This window comes from Emydura macquarii, unplaced genomic scaffold (genome assembly GCF_026122565.2).
Source record: "Emydura macquarii macquarii isolate MOO-44397 ecotype Brisbane River unplaced genomic scaffold, CSIRO-AGI_Emac_v2 contig_1503, whole genome shotgun sequence".
Lineage (NCBI taxonomy): Eukaryota > Metazoa > Chordata > Testudines > Chelidae > Emydura > Emydura macquarii.
Window position 1 is genome coordinate 12,510 of NW_027131640.1, and position 13,815 is coordinate 26,324.

Sequence of the window (13,815 nt, forward strand, 5' to 3'; positions counted from 1 at the left end):
CAGCCGGGGTTTTGTCAAGATGCAGCTTAAAAACCTCTAAAGATGAAGATTCCACCACCTCCCTAGGTAACCCATTCCAGTGCTTCACCATCCTCCTAGTGGAAAAGGTTTTCCTAATGTCCAACCTAGACGTCCCCCACTGCAATTTGAGACCATTGCTCCTTGTTCTGTCATCTACTACCACTGAGAACAGCCTAGCCCCATCCTCCCTGGAACCCCCTTTCAGGTAGTTAAAGGCTGCTATCAAATCCCCCCTCATTCTTCTCTTCTGCAGAATAAAGAAGCCTCACCACAACAGTGTTCAATCAAAATACCTGACATCAGAATCGGTCCCCAGCTAAGCAGTGGCTGGCTGCTTGCAATTTGGGGTTAAAGACTTTTGAAGTATCAGACTACTCAGGGCTTTCTTGATATCTTTGCTTCTCAGGCTGTAGATGATGGGGTTCAGTGTCGGGGTCACCACAGAGTAAAAGAGGGCCAGGAATTTATCCCTTTCAGGGGCATAGCTGGATGTGGGTCACAGATACATGGCGGTGGCAGAGCCGTAGAACAGCATGATGACAATGATGTGGGATGAGCAGGTGGAGAATGCTTTGTGTCTCTGCTGGGCTGATGTGATTTTCAGGATGGTGGAAATGATTCTACTGTAAGACACAAGGATCAGCGTAGAAGGGATGATCACGATCAAGACGCAGGCAGCGAATAAAGCGATCTCGTTCCTGGAGGTGTCTCCGCAGGCCAGGCTCAAGAGGGGAGTCACGTCACAGAAGAAATGGTTGATCCGGTTGTCTGCACAGAAGGGCAGGGTGACTATCAGTGAAGTCTGACCCAAGGAGAGCAGCAAACCACTGACCCACGAGCCGGCCACCAGCTGGACGCACAGTTGCTTGTTCATGAGAGAGACACAGCGCAAGGGATTGCAGATGGCTGTGAAGCCGTCGTATGCCATGGCGGCAAGGAGGAAGCATTCAGTTGGACCCAGGACAATAAAGAAATAAAGTTGAGCAGCACAGCCAGTGAATGAGATGGTTCTGTCCTCTGAAAGCAGGATCGCCAGCATCTTGGGGGTGGTGACCGAGGTGTAGCAGATATCGACCAAAGACAGATTGGAGATGAAATAGTACATGGGGACGTGAAGGGCAGGGGTGAGCTTAATTATTATGCCAATGAGGATATTCCCCATCAGAGATGTGATGTATACAATTAAGATCACCGTGAAGAGCAAGGCCTGTAGCCTGGGATGGTTGGAAATTATCACAAAGACAAATTCAGCGATTTGGTTTTTATCTCCCTCAGGCACAGGATTCTTCGCCTGCAGAGATAACAAACAGAGAGTGCAGAGGTGTGGTCATACCGCCAGACTGGATTAGAACCAACGCCCATCTAATCCTGCATCCAGCCTTTGGCAGTGGCTTGCACCAGACACTTCAGAGGAAAATGTAATAAACTCTAAAGCGGAAAATCATGAAATAATCTGTTCAGAGGGAAATTTCTTCCTAACCTACCCATGAGTTAGCATTTGGCTCATACACTGAAAGATTTATGGACACTATCCAATCACAAATATCACAAATGAAATCAATGGAAAGACATGGGTTCTGTCCTTATTTACATTCTGGATCTACCTGTTGTAAATGGGGGATTCTCATCATGCATATCCATGTCCAATGGTTGTTGAATTCCTACTGAGCTTTTAATCACATGGATATAGAATAATAGAATCATATAAATATTGTTTTTGAATAATTTAGTCATTGACTGAATTGTCAGGGTTATAAAAATACTAACAGCAATTATACACTCGGTCAAGCTTCTGCATGAACCACCAAATAATTTACAGATTACAATCTGAGAACCACAGCTGTATAGAAAGAAGAAGAAAATAAAAAAGGAGGAAGAGGAGGAGGAGTAAGAGAAAGAGAAGAATTCAGACATTTTCTTTCACAAATTGTGGAAGAGGTGGCACACAAAAAAAGTTCTGGGATCGTTCAACTATAAATTGTCTAAGTAAATAGGAGCTCAGATTATAATACCTCAAAGAAGATCTCTTCAGCAGTCTAGGCACTTTTGATAAATGTTAAAGACAAAACACACACAAATATCCACTTATTCTATAGCCTGTCATCACCCACACCATTTACAGTAATGATGCAGAGGACTAAAGAACTGACAATGCTCTGCATATACAACCCTGATGGCCAACTCCCTCCTTCATGTTCATCACCCTTCATGACTCAGCACACACTCCACTGTCTTGGGAAAATAGATTTGGCTCTGGCATGGGGCCTAAAGATGTGACCAAGAGCTTAATCTGACACAATGCTGAAAATCCAGGCCCTGACCCATCAAACACACACAACCTTCAAGTACCGGAATAGCCCCATTGATGTCAGAATGGAGTCCCAAGTGTGGGTAATGAGTTCTAAAGGCAAGGGCATCTCAAGAAGAATTGTCTCTCTTGATTCAGCCTGATTTTTTAAAATGTTTTTGAAAGTTGATATTAGTCCCAAATTTAAATTCTGAATTCTAAAAAAAGGACCGCCTCTATCCACAGTATTTGTTAGCAACTGACTTCACCTCAGCTGGCCTGAGCATTAAATCTGAGGGAGACAGAAAACATTCTGACAAGAATTTGATCCGGAGAGGTACTGCAATCTAGAAATCCCCATTATTGTTCATGATATCTGAAAAAATTATGACCCTACAGCACTGAAGTCAGTGGGTATTTTGCTCATCATGGCAAAAAACGGTCAAGAATAGGATCCTTCGAATTCAGTATCAATCTAAATGACACTGCCATTCCTTACATCGTATTCTGGTTCAAAGTTGTCATATTTGTCTGACACAAAGAATACTGATGGGCACCAGTTTCTTGCATTAGTTTGCTTAAAGTCATGAAGAAAATCCAGTGCATCTGGTAAAATCTACTCTTCTGTTTGCAGCTACCTGCTTTTATGATGTGGGGTGAAAATCACCTAATTGTACACATGTAACAAAAAGGTATTTGCTTGTCACAGTAATGGCAAGAAAGCAATGCAAGGGGATGATTTTACTGTCAGTTACACTGATCTTACAATTGAGATAGATAGATAGATAGATCACGACTTTAAGATAACATATTGAACACATTAGACTAATCTAGAAAGTGGTTAAATCACATTGCTTGAATATGAATTACTATAACTGATGACTTCCTTTTTGATAATATAGATGCAATATATTTTTGTAATTTACTCAGTTAGGCACAGTGGCCTTAAAGTTTCATATTATTATGGGATGGATTTCAGAAGGAAATGGAAATTTTATGTATTTTGTTGCATGAACATAGAAGCCAAAAGATTCTATCTGTGCACCCCAGCATTCTTAATACTGTTTCTCTACCTCTCCATTCACTCATCTGTCTATCCATCGCTCCATAGATATCTGTCATTATTCATATATTTCTATAGAAAGAGGAGGGTTAATGAATGGTGATAGATAGGTAGACAGATATGGACAAAGAAACATAGAGGTAGATATACCTGTGGAAAATCTCGATATTCAGCTTTCTGATAATAATCCTTTCCCATAATAATATTAATGTATGGGACTTAAATATCTGGCCAGGGAATTTCCATGAAGTGCTTTGAACCAGACACGGTGGCTCCTTTTCACTTAGAGCTATGTTCAGTGATGTATTGGAGATATTTTTCACCTACCTTCTCAATTTCCAAGAGGGTCAGCATCTCACTGTTTTATTGAAGGCACCTCGTGCAAGCAGAATATACGTTCAGGTCTCTTTAATGACACCAAAGTGACAATCCTTTAAATGTACGTCTTTGAATATTCATCAAGGGAAGGTAACAATTCAGGCAGCTCATATGGTGAGTTACAGCACAGGGAGACACTGAGTGGAACAGCTTTCAAGCCTATTGCATGATGTCTGTTGCTGGTTTTTGTGTGCAAAGATCAGGTGATACATGCACCGTTAGCTTTATGCAGCATAGCAAGGAAAGTCACCGTGCTGTCATCCTGGGGTTGACGACTGAAGGGATTAAGGGAAAGCATTCCACACTCTGATAGTGATCACTTGATCTAAGGGGAGAATTTGAAGAGCACAAATGGCACTTACGCTATGTCTACACTGCAAAGAAAAAACCTGCCGTGCTGAGTCCCAGAGCCTGGGTCAGTTGACTTGGGCTCGCCGGGCATGGGCTGCGGGGATAAGAGCAGCTGTGCAGATGTTCCCACCTGGGCTGGACCCTGGGGTCTGAAACCCAGGAAGAGGGGAGGGTCTCGTGTCCTGGCTTCAGTCTGAACAGAAATGTCTGCTCTGCAGTGAGCCCAGTGACCCTGAGCCAATTGTCCAGGGCTCTAACACTTGTGGCCTGGGTGTTTCTTGGCCGTGTAGACACCCCCTATAACATTTGTAGGGCTGGATTCACAAAGGCCTCAGGCTCTGTGATGCTCAGTGTCACCACATCTAACTTTCAGGCACCGAGAAAAATCACTGAGGTCCACAAAGCCTGAGATAGGTGCTCGGGGTCCCTAGACAATTAACGGGGAAGTAGGCCTCGCAGAATGGGATACACCAATGTCAGCCTGCCAGCCGAGGAGCCCCAAAGCTCACCAGTGGGTGGTACTGAGCAGAGGGGGTGTCCTAAGCTCTGTTTGGGGTTTACAGCTGGGACCTTCAGCTGGGGTTCGCCCCAACCACATTTTAGCAGGCAGTGGTGGGGAGGGAAAAGAAGACAAGCGCTGTTGTAATTTCAGCTGGGGTGTCAGGGTGCTCCCCTGGGATGTGAGAGACCAAGGGTTGCAGTTCCCCACCCCCTTTGCATCCAAAAAGGCAGAGATTTGAATTCGTATCTGCCAGTTCTCAGGTAAACGCTGGGGCGGGGATGTTCTGGTACGGGGAATCTGTCCATCTCTCCTGCTGAACTGTCGAGTTGATACATAATGAAAGAATACTTGGGCGAGACAGAGCCAGTCTGAGAATGACTGTATAGCCTGGTGGTTAGAGCAGGTACATGGGGAAGCCAAGATCCCCTCCTGCTGCTCTAGTGGCTTCCCTACTTATTATCCACAGCGAAACAGCTGCAGCAGGAGAGACTGAGGGATTCCCCACGTTTGACTATCACGTAGCTCGGGGGCTGGGGCTCTCACCTAAGAGGTTGTAGCTCCTAATTCACCTCTCTTGTCCCCCTAGGTGGAGTGGGGGACTTGAACGGGGTCTCCCACATTCCAGGGGAGCACCCTGGCTGCTGGACTAAAAGTGATGAGTGAGCTCCTTCTCCCGGCCATTTTCTGTGAACTCGCCTCTACAGGCCTGCTCTGGTAGGTGAGCTCTGAGCACCCAGGAAAGCCTGGCTTTCCCCATCCAGGCATCACTCCGGGGCTCCAGCTTCCAGACACCTGGAGTGAAGCTGCTATTCCCATCCCAGAGGCAGAAATAGACACCTGGGGAACTTTTGCTGATAAAATATGGCCGCCGAGCAAGTTGAGGCAGCTACAGGGTTCGGGGGCAGCTGATAAGTGGTTTTGTGAATCTCCGAAGGGTCTGTTTCTGTGATTTAGGTACCTAAAGGATCAATTAGGTGCCTAAATCCCTTTGTGATTCTGAACCCTAACTCCCAGTGGAAGCCAATGGAAGGTAGGGGTGTGTCATTTGTGTCTTCAAAACCCTACCTCTACTCACGTTTTCCCCTCTGGCTTAAGCTCTGGGTATGGGCCCTGCCACAGATGGAAGTTCCAGTTTGATAAAGCAACAACGTGAACTTCTCTGTACCTCCAAAATATCAAAACTGAGGTTATTCTTCAGTCTCTTTTGAGGTCTTCTTCTGAGATGAAACTCCCAGTGGCCTACATTTTGGGACAAGGTGAACAGCTGTTATATTAACTGGGCAAAAATCTGAGGTCCTTAGTTCACTCCAGAAACCAGTAACTCAAGACAGGCAGCCCAAACGTGAGTTCTGGGATGCCATCTTCTCCAGGAGCCTGGCCACTTGACAGCAAATCAACGGCCTTGCTTAGCTCTTCTACAGGGGGCTCCACGGCTAGGTCTGGCATGACATATAGAGCTGGTATTTGATCCAGTGATTCACTGGGGATGTTCCTTTCCGTGCACAGAGCTCTGAATATTGTTCAACCCAGCGAGAGAGCTGCTTACTTTTATCAGTGATAATGTCACCACTTTGCTATTTAAGAGGGGCAACCCTATTGACAGTAGAGCTTTCTTCAAGCCGTCATACCTGACTTTGAGATGTCCTCTACCTGAAGCTGTCTGTATCTCTCCACGGAGCTTGGTCCAGTAATGATTTGCACAACATCTACTTGCTGTCTGTACCTTGGCATTTGCATGTCCAAGTCTCACTTTGGTGCTGTCTGTTGGCTTCTTATTGTGTTCCAGATAGGCTGTGTTCTTAGTGTTAATAAAAGGTAATTGTTCCATTTCATTTTCTTCAAATCAGTCCTTTTTGGATGATCTCCTTCCCTCAAATGTAGCTAAAGCTGTTTCATGGATTGTCGTTCTTAAACATTCCCAAAATTCCTCTGCCTTCTCTGGTAGTGACTTCCCATGCTTGCTGAGTTCAAAAGCCTTCACAAACTCTTGGCATTTCCTCTGGTTTTTGTTGTTAGTAGCACTGATTTTGGGCTTGCTCTGAAGTTTTGCTCTATATAGGTCTTAGCTGTAATCTTCACTTTACTAATGATCAAAGCATGGTCTGTGTTCCAATCAGCACTGTGAAACGTACAAGTATTCTGCACTGAGGGTAGGTCTTTCCTCCTGATGATCACAAGATCTAATTGGTGACAGTGGCCTGATTGTGGATGTCGCCATGACACTCTGTGGCAATCTTTTCCTGGGAAGTATGAATTGGTAATACACATTTGATTTTCGGTGCAGAATTCAAGAAGTCGTTGGCTATTCTCATTCATCTTGCCAATGCCAAAATGTCCTAGGTAATCTGGATGCGAGTTGTTGTCTACGCCGACTCTTGCACTGAAGACACCGAGGAGGAAAAGTTGCTCAGTGGATGGTATTCTTTTGACAATTTGATAAAAAGAGTCGTAAAATATATCCTTCTCCTCGGGGCTAGATTTGATGTTGGTACATAAGAACTAATGATGTTCACAAAGCTGATGATCGTCTGAAATTTAAGTGAGGTAATGCACTCTGACTTCCCAATGGGTATTTCCAGGAGCTTTGCCCACTTACTTCTCACAGCAAAACCGACACCACGCAGATGATTTTCTTCACTTCTTTTACCATGCCAAAAGAAGGCACAATTGGCCTCTTAGAAAGAATCAGCATCTGCAAGTCTTGTTTCCTGAAGTGCGGGAATATCAATCTTGAGTTGGTACAGCTCACGGTCTATCAAAGCTGACTTCTGTGTGCTGTTTGTATATTGTAGATTCTCATCATCTTTCAATCTCGGACACATGATCCTAACATTCCAGCTTTTCAGCTGGAAAGATCTTAGTTTCTTTTCAAAGGGACCTAAAGGAATTAGGCATCTAGGTCCCACTAGATTTCAGTGGACATGGGTTCCTAACTCACTTAGAGCCATCTGACAACTCCCAGTCTATGCTGCTGCAAAGTATGGTTTTTCCAAGCTCCTCCCCATGATAATGTGGGGAAAGCAGTGGATGTGATATACCTTGACTTTACCAAGGATTTTGATATTGTCTTCCACAATATTCTTATCAGCAAGTTAAAGAAGTATGGGTTGGATGAATGGACTATACGATAGATAGAAAGCTGGCTAGATCATTGGGCTCAATGGCTAGTGATCAATGACTTCATGTCTAGTTGGCAGCTGTAATGAGTGGAGTGCCCCAGAGGTCGGTACTGGGGCCAGTATTGTTCAACACCTTCATTAATGATCTGGAGGATGTGGTAGATTGCACTCTCAGCAAGTTGTCAGATGACACTAAGATGGGGGAGTGGTAGACACGCTGGAGGGCAAGGATAGGAAACAGAATGATCTAGACAAATTAGAGGACTGAGCCAAAAGAAATCTGACGAGGTTAAAAAAGGACAAATGCAGAGTCCTGCACATAGGGCGGAAGAATCCCATGCACTGCTACAGACTGGGGACCGACGGGCTAGGCAGCAGTTCTGCAGAAAAGGACCTGGGTGTTACAGTGGACATGAAGCTGAATATGAGTCAGCAGTGTGCCTTGGTTGTCAAGAAGGCAAACGACATATTGGGCTGCATTAGTAGGAGCATTGCCAGGAGATCGAGGGAAGTGATTATTCCCCTCTATTCGGCACTGATAAGGCTTCATTTGGAGTACTGGGTCCGGTTTTGAGCTCCCCACTACAAAAAGGATGTGTACAAATTGGAAAGAGTCCAGCAAAGGACAACAAAAATGATTAGGGGGCCGGAACACATGACTTATGAGGAGAGGCTGAGGGAATTAGGCTTGTTTAGTCTGCAGAAGAAAAGAATGAGGGGGAATTTGATAGCAGCCTTTAACTACTTGAAAAGGTGTTGCAGGGAGGATGGAACTAAGTTGTTCTCAGTGGTAGTAGATGACAGAACTAGGAGCAATGGTCTCAAGTTGCAGTGGGGGAGGTCTAGGTTGGATATTAGGAAAATGTTTTTCACTAGGAGGGTGGTGAAGCACTGGAATGGGTTACCTAAGGAGGTGGTGGAGTCTCCATCCTTAGAGGTTTTTAAGGTGCAGTTTGACAAAGCACTGACTGGGTTGATTTAGTTGGGATTGGTCCTGCTTTAACAAAAGCTTGTGTATGTTTTCTCCACACTGAAAGAGAGGTAAACTGGGTAATAAACCTTTACTAGTCTGGTTTCTGACAGGGGGAGGATGGTGTAACTTTGGGGCGCAAGGCAAGGAGCTGGGGTGGACTGGTTGGTGTCTTTCTCTGTGAGATTCATGAGTGGCTCAGGCAGCATTGATATGATCTAGCTGGTTGTTGGCCTCAGTGATAACAGCACCCATGGGATTCATTTCTTCACACAGGGAAAGCGTTGTGAGAGACAGTCCAGCCTGGAGAATTAAGAAGGCACAGAGGAATCCCCGTCCCAGGTTGTACCACAGAGGAACCCATTGCACTCTCCTTTTCTAAACTAGGGCCCTGATCATACCCATGTTTATATTTTTGAGTATGCTTATGCACATATTGCTGCTGTCTACTACACGATAGATGGATAGATGGATGGATATGCATTGGATGGGATGTATTCCTTCTGTCCTTCGATGGATAGGAGGAACTGCTGTGTGTCCTCCCGTGAAGTCTGATGGCAGGTCTACACTACTGCTTAAATTGATCTAACTGAGTGACACAAGTTACAGTGACCTAAGTGCTGTCCCGTCGGCAGACAGCATCTTCACCAGACTAGCTGCAACACAGTTGCGCTTCTGGTGTGATCCTGCCCTGAGTAAGTTTCCCAGACATTAAGAGCTCTGTGTAGCTCAAATGCTTGTCTCTCTCTCACCAATAGAAGTTGGTCCAGTAAAAGATATCACCTCTCCCACCTTGTCGCTCTAATATCCTGAGACCAACATGACTACAACAACTCTTTTATTGTCACAAAAAAGATGGGTTTGCTCAAGGGGTCCTGACTCAACCCCACGGAGACAAGAGCCGTCCTGTTGCGTATTTTAGCACTGCCTTAGACCCAGTAGCAGTAGGACTCCCTCCCTGTCTCTGTTCAGTTGCTGCAGCAGCCATGTTAGTAGAAAAGGCGGAGACTCTAGTTTTGGGATGTCCTTTGATTGTGGCCATTCCACATGCTGTTGCTGCTCTATTCTTAAAAGGCAAAACCCAGCATTTATCCAACTCGAGGCTAACCAAATATGAGAACCTCCTTCTTTCAGCCTCAAATATCACCCTTACCCGTTGTCCCATATTAAATCCTGCCTCACTCCTCCCAACTCTCTCTGACGGTGATCGTCATGATTGTTTGTCAGTTACTGAACATCTCCTTACGCCTCGCCTTGATCTCCAAGATGTCCCTTTGTTAAATCCTGATTTAGTTTTGTTTGTTGATGGTTCTTGCCTTAGAGACAGCCTGGGTAATCTTGTCTCTGGATATGCTTTATGTACTTAACACCAAGTGTTAGAAGCACACCATCTGCAACATGTTTTGTCTGCTCAAATTGCCGAATTAATAGCCCTTACTCGTGCATGTATATTAGCCAAAAATCAATCTGTAACCATTTACACTGATTCCCGTTATGCCTTTGGAGTTGTCCATGACTTTGGCCAACTCTGGAAGCAGCGATGGTTCCTCACTTCGGCTGGAACCCCCATTCGGAATGGATAATATGTTGATGCATTATTGCAGGCACTGCAGTTACCCTCCGCCCTAGCCATTGTTAAATGTCAAGCCCACCTTACCCCTTATGATGATGTCATGCGTGGAAATGCCCTAGGCAGCTAGGAATGTGGCCCTTTCTAGCCATCCTGTGACAGATTTCACTAACCTTTTCCTTTCGTCAGACCAGTCACCCCTGGCAAGTGTTACTAAGTTAACAGAACTACAAGATCAGGCTTCAGAACAAGAAAAAGAGGACTGGCTCAAAAAGGGTGCCAATTGCACCCGGATACCTTGTGGCACTCCCCGGATGGCCACCTGGTAGCACCCAAGGCCTTTTTACCCTACCTTGCCCGTGTGACCCACTCAATGGCTCACACGAGCAAAGGGGGGATGATTGCTACAGTACAGCACGATTGGTTTGCCCCACGTTTTTCTTCCATAGCGCAACAGTACTGCAAAACCTGTCCTATCTGTCTAGCCCATAACATAGGCCAGAAAGAAAAGACCAAACCCTCAGCACACTCTCCTCCATGGGGATCCGTTGTGAACTTACAAATGGATTTCATCCAAATGCCTAAATGTTGTAACTTTGAATAAGTGTTAGTCATAGTTGATATGTTTTCGGGATGGGTAGAAGCATATCCTTGTAAGCAAGCGGATGCAGTAACCATTGCCAAGAAACTGTTGAGAGAATTCATACCTAGGTTTGGGTTGCCCCTCATTTTGGACAGCAATAGAGGGACCCACTTCACAGGACAGGTCATTCAGAACATGTGTAAAGCCTTAGGAATTCAACAACCCCTGCACTGGGCATACCACCCCCAGTCTAGCAGAGCTGTGGAAAGGAAAAATTCAGATCTGAAAACTAGATTAGCTAAAATATGTGCAGAAACTAGTCTGAAGTGGCCAGATGCCCTATCCACAGCTCTCATGTATAGTAGAAACACTGACAACCGGAAGCCTGGACTATCTGCACATGAGACCCTTATGGCCAGACCTATGAGACTGCCACACACCCCTCCGCCTGATCTGCAAGAATTTGACTTACAGTTAACGGATGTTGTGATACGGGATTATTGTAAAATGTTAATACAATGTATCAAGTCTATCCACTCACAGGTTCAAGAAGTCCTCTCAACACCTGCAACGGAACCCTGCCACTCCCTCCAACCTGGAGATTGGGTGTACGTGAAAGTCCACCAGAGAAAGTCAGCCCTGGGACCACGCCGGAAGGGTCCATTCCAGGTACTCCTCACCACTAACACTTCTGTAAAGTGCCAAGGCCACCAGTCCTGGATACATGCCTCACACTGTAAAAGGACCTCTACACCTGAAAAAATAAGGTCAGAGGAGCAGGGTGTAAGTGCTCGTAATCTCTCCCCTGCACAGGAAGAGGATTTGTCACGTCAGAGGGAAAAAGACGTGTTACAACCTCACCCATATAATTTGAGAAGCAAGACCTAACCCTATCCAATGATCTACAACAATTCTTCCCCTGAAAACTCTACAAATCCATGGACTATTCTTGACAACTATTGGGACTTAGAGGCGAGACAAGGACAAATTGCTTTTTGTGTAATGGTGTTGATTGTGTTAACGCTTATTGTAAAGTGGAAGCCAAAGTTTTAAGACTTTAGGCCCACATTTGTAACAGACAAGGATGAGTTGGAAAATAGTGTGGCACCATAATAGTGGACATGTTGGTGAACTCACCAGGAGGCGAAACCCAGGGTGTCTATGGTCTCCAATATCTCACTGCTACAGTATAAGTGGTACAAAATGCAACACTTTCTTATGTGGACCCTTCGCCTCACAGTCTTTGTTAAAGGAAATACTTTCCTATCTACAATAATTCAATATACCAAAGATGTTAATGTTTCAAATTGTTGGGTTTGTGCCCATCTTCCCATTCATGCTTAAGGAGGAATTCCTATGATCCCTGTACCAGTTCTCCTAGAGACGCCAAATGAGGCGTTTGATCAAAGCCCTCACAATTAGAATGAAACTTGGAATTCCATAAAATGAAATATAACTGAATTTATTAGAGTAGTAAGCCCTAACAACTCAGTTCCTCTGTGTTATGTGTGTGGAGCTATAGTCGGAACGAATCCGACAGTTAAAACCTTAGGAGAGGTACCAGACCATCAATGTGAAATGACCATAGGGAGTACAACCCCAAGTGCTTGTTATACTCAAAATCCTATGCTAGGACAGTACTGGGTATGTGGCACTCAGGCTTATAAATATCGGCCATGGGGATGGGCCGGTAGATGCTATAAGGCATATTTAAATCCAGCCATAAGGCATGATCAAGGAGAGCTTGTTAAATCACCAAACTCTCACCGGTCTAAAGAGAAATAACTGAGACCAATAGATTCTTTGCCATAACCTTCCCTAGCTATGGTGTAGGACGAACCATAAAAGAACTTAGACGAGTGGCATTAGTATTAGAGGAGGTAGCAAATGGAACCACTGAAGCTTTTAAATTCGTCACCACTGAAGTGTCAGAATTAAGGCAAATGATCTTACAAAACAGAATGGCTCTAGACATGGTGTTGGCAGAAAAGGGAGGGGTATGTACCTTAATAGGAAAAGAATGTTGTATCTATATTCCTGATAATGAAGAAGGAATTTATAATGCCTTAACAAAGATACAAGATGCCACTGCCAAATTACACCAGACTGTAAACTGGAGTCTTTGGAGCTGGTTTGGAGATTTGTTAGGAAATCTAGGCTCCAAAATTGTTCAGGGGTTACTGTTGTTCCTTGGAATAATAATAGGAATATATGTACTGTTCATGTTATTCAACTGTTGTTGTCAATGTATAGTAACCCAAACCCAGAAAAGTATAAAGACCACAGAAATAAAACAGATGGTCCAACTGATGTACACAGAAGTACTAAGAGAGAAGGAAGAAGACAACGAGGAGGTGAATGGATTAATGCAAATGAGTCTATAGATGTGGTGTTACAAAGCACCAAAGGGGGAAATGTGAAAGCACAAAAGCAAGGCCTGGTAGGCTTTGCACTGAAATGAGTGATAGAAATGTAAGTTAGCATGACTATGGATGGAAGAACCCACTGAACACTGTTTATTGCGCTTTAAGCTGTTTTAGAAACTACCTGCTCTTGTAATTGCTCCTAGCTATGCTTGTAACAGATAAGGGGGTAGCCTTTAGACTTGTGTAAGAGATAAGGAAGTAGCCGTTAGACATGTTTTGCAATGGAAAACTCCACTCTGCGATCAGTATGTGAAGAGTTATCCTATATAAGCCATCAACATTCAAACCTGTATGGAGACTCCTGACAGCAGCACAGAAACCCTGTGCTGTCCAGGGCTCCCCTATGGCCATAGCTCTGTGTGTGTCTATCAGAATAAAGCTCTGCTCAATTTGACCCAAAAAAAGAAGCTGTGTGATCTTTTCCATGACACCTCACACCTTCCTCTAATGCAGGTGGCCCATTATCCCCATCTACTAACTGGAAAACAGCTGATGCAAAGTGCTGGTTAATTGCTCCCTTCTCTCAGGTCTCAGACTGGGAGAGG

The 13,815-nt window shown here is 44.6% G+C and overlaps 1 pseudogene; it reads right to left on the bottom strand.

The window, feature by feature from the left end:
* Positions 1–337: 337 nt before the first annotated feature.
* Positions 338–3,725, bottom strand: LOC137157436 (olfactory receptor 2G3-like; annotated as a pseudogene).
* Between the last annotated feature and the right edge of the window lie 10,090 nt (positions 3,726–13,815).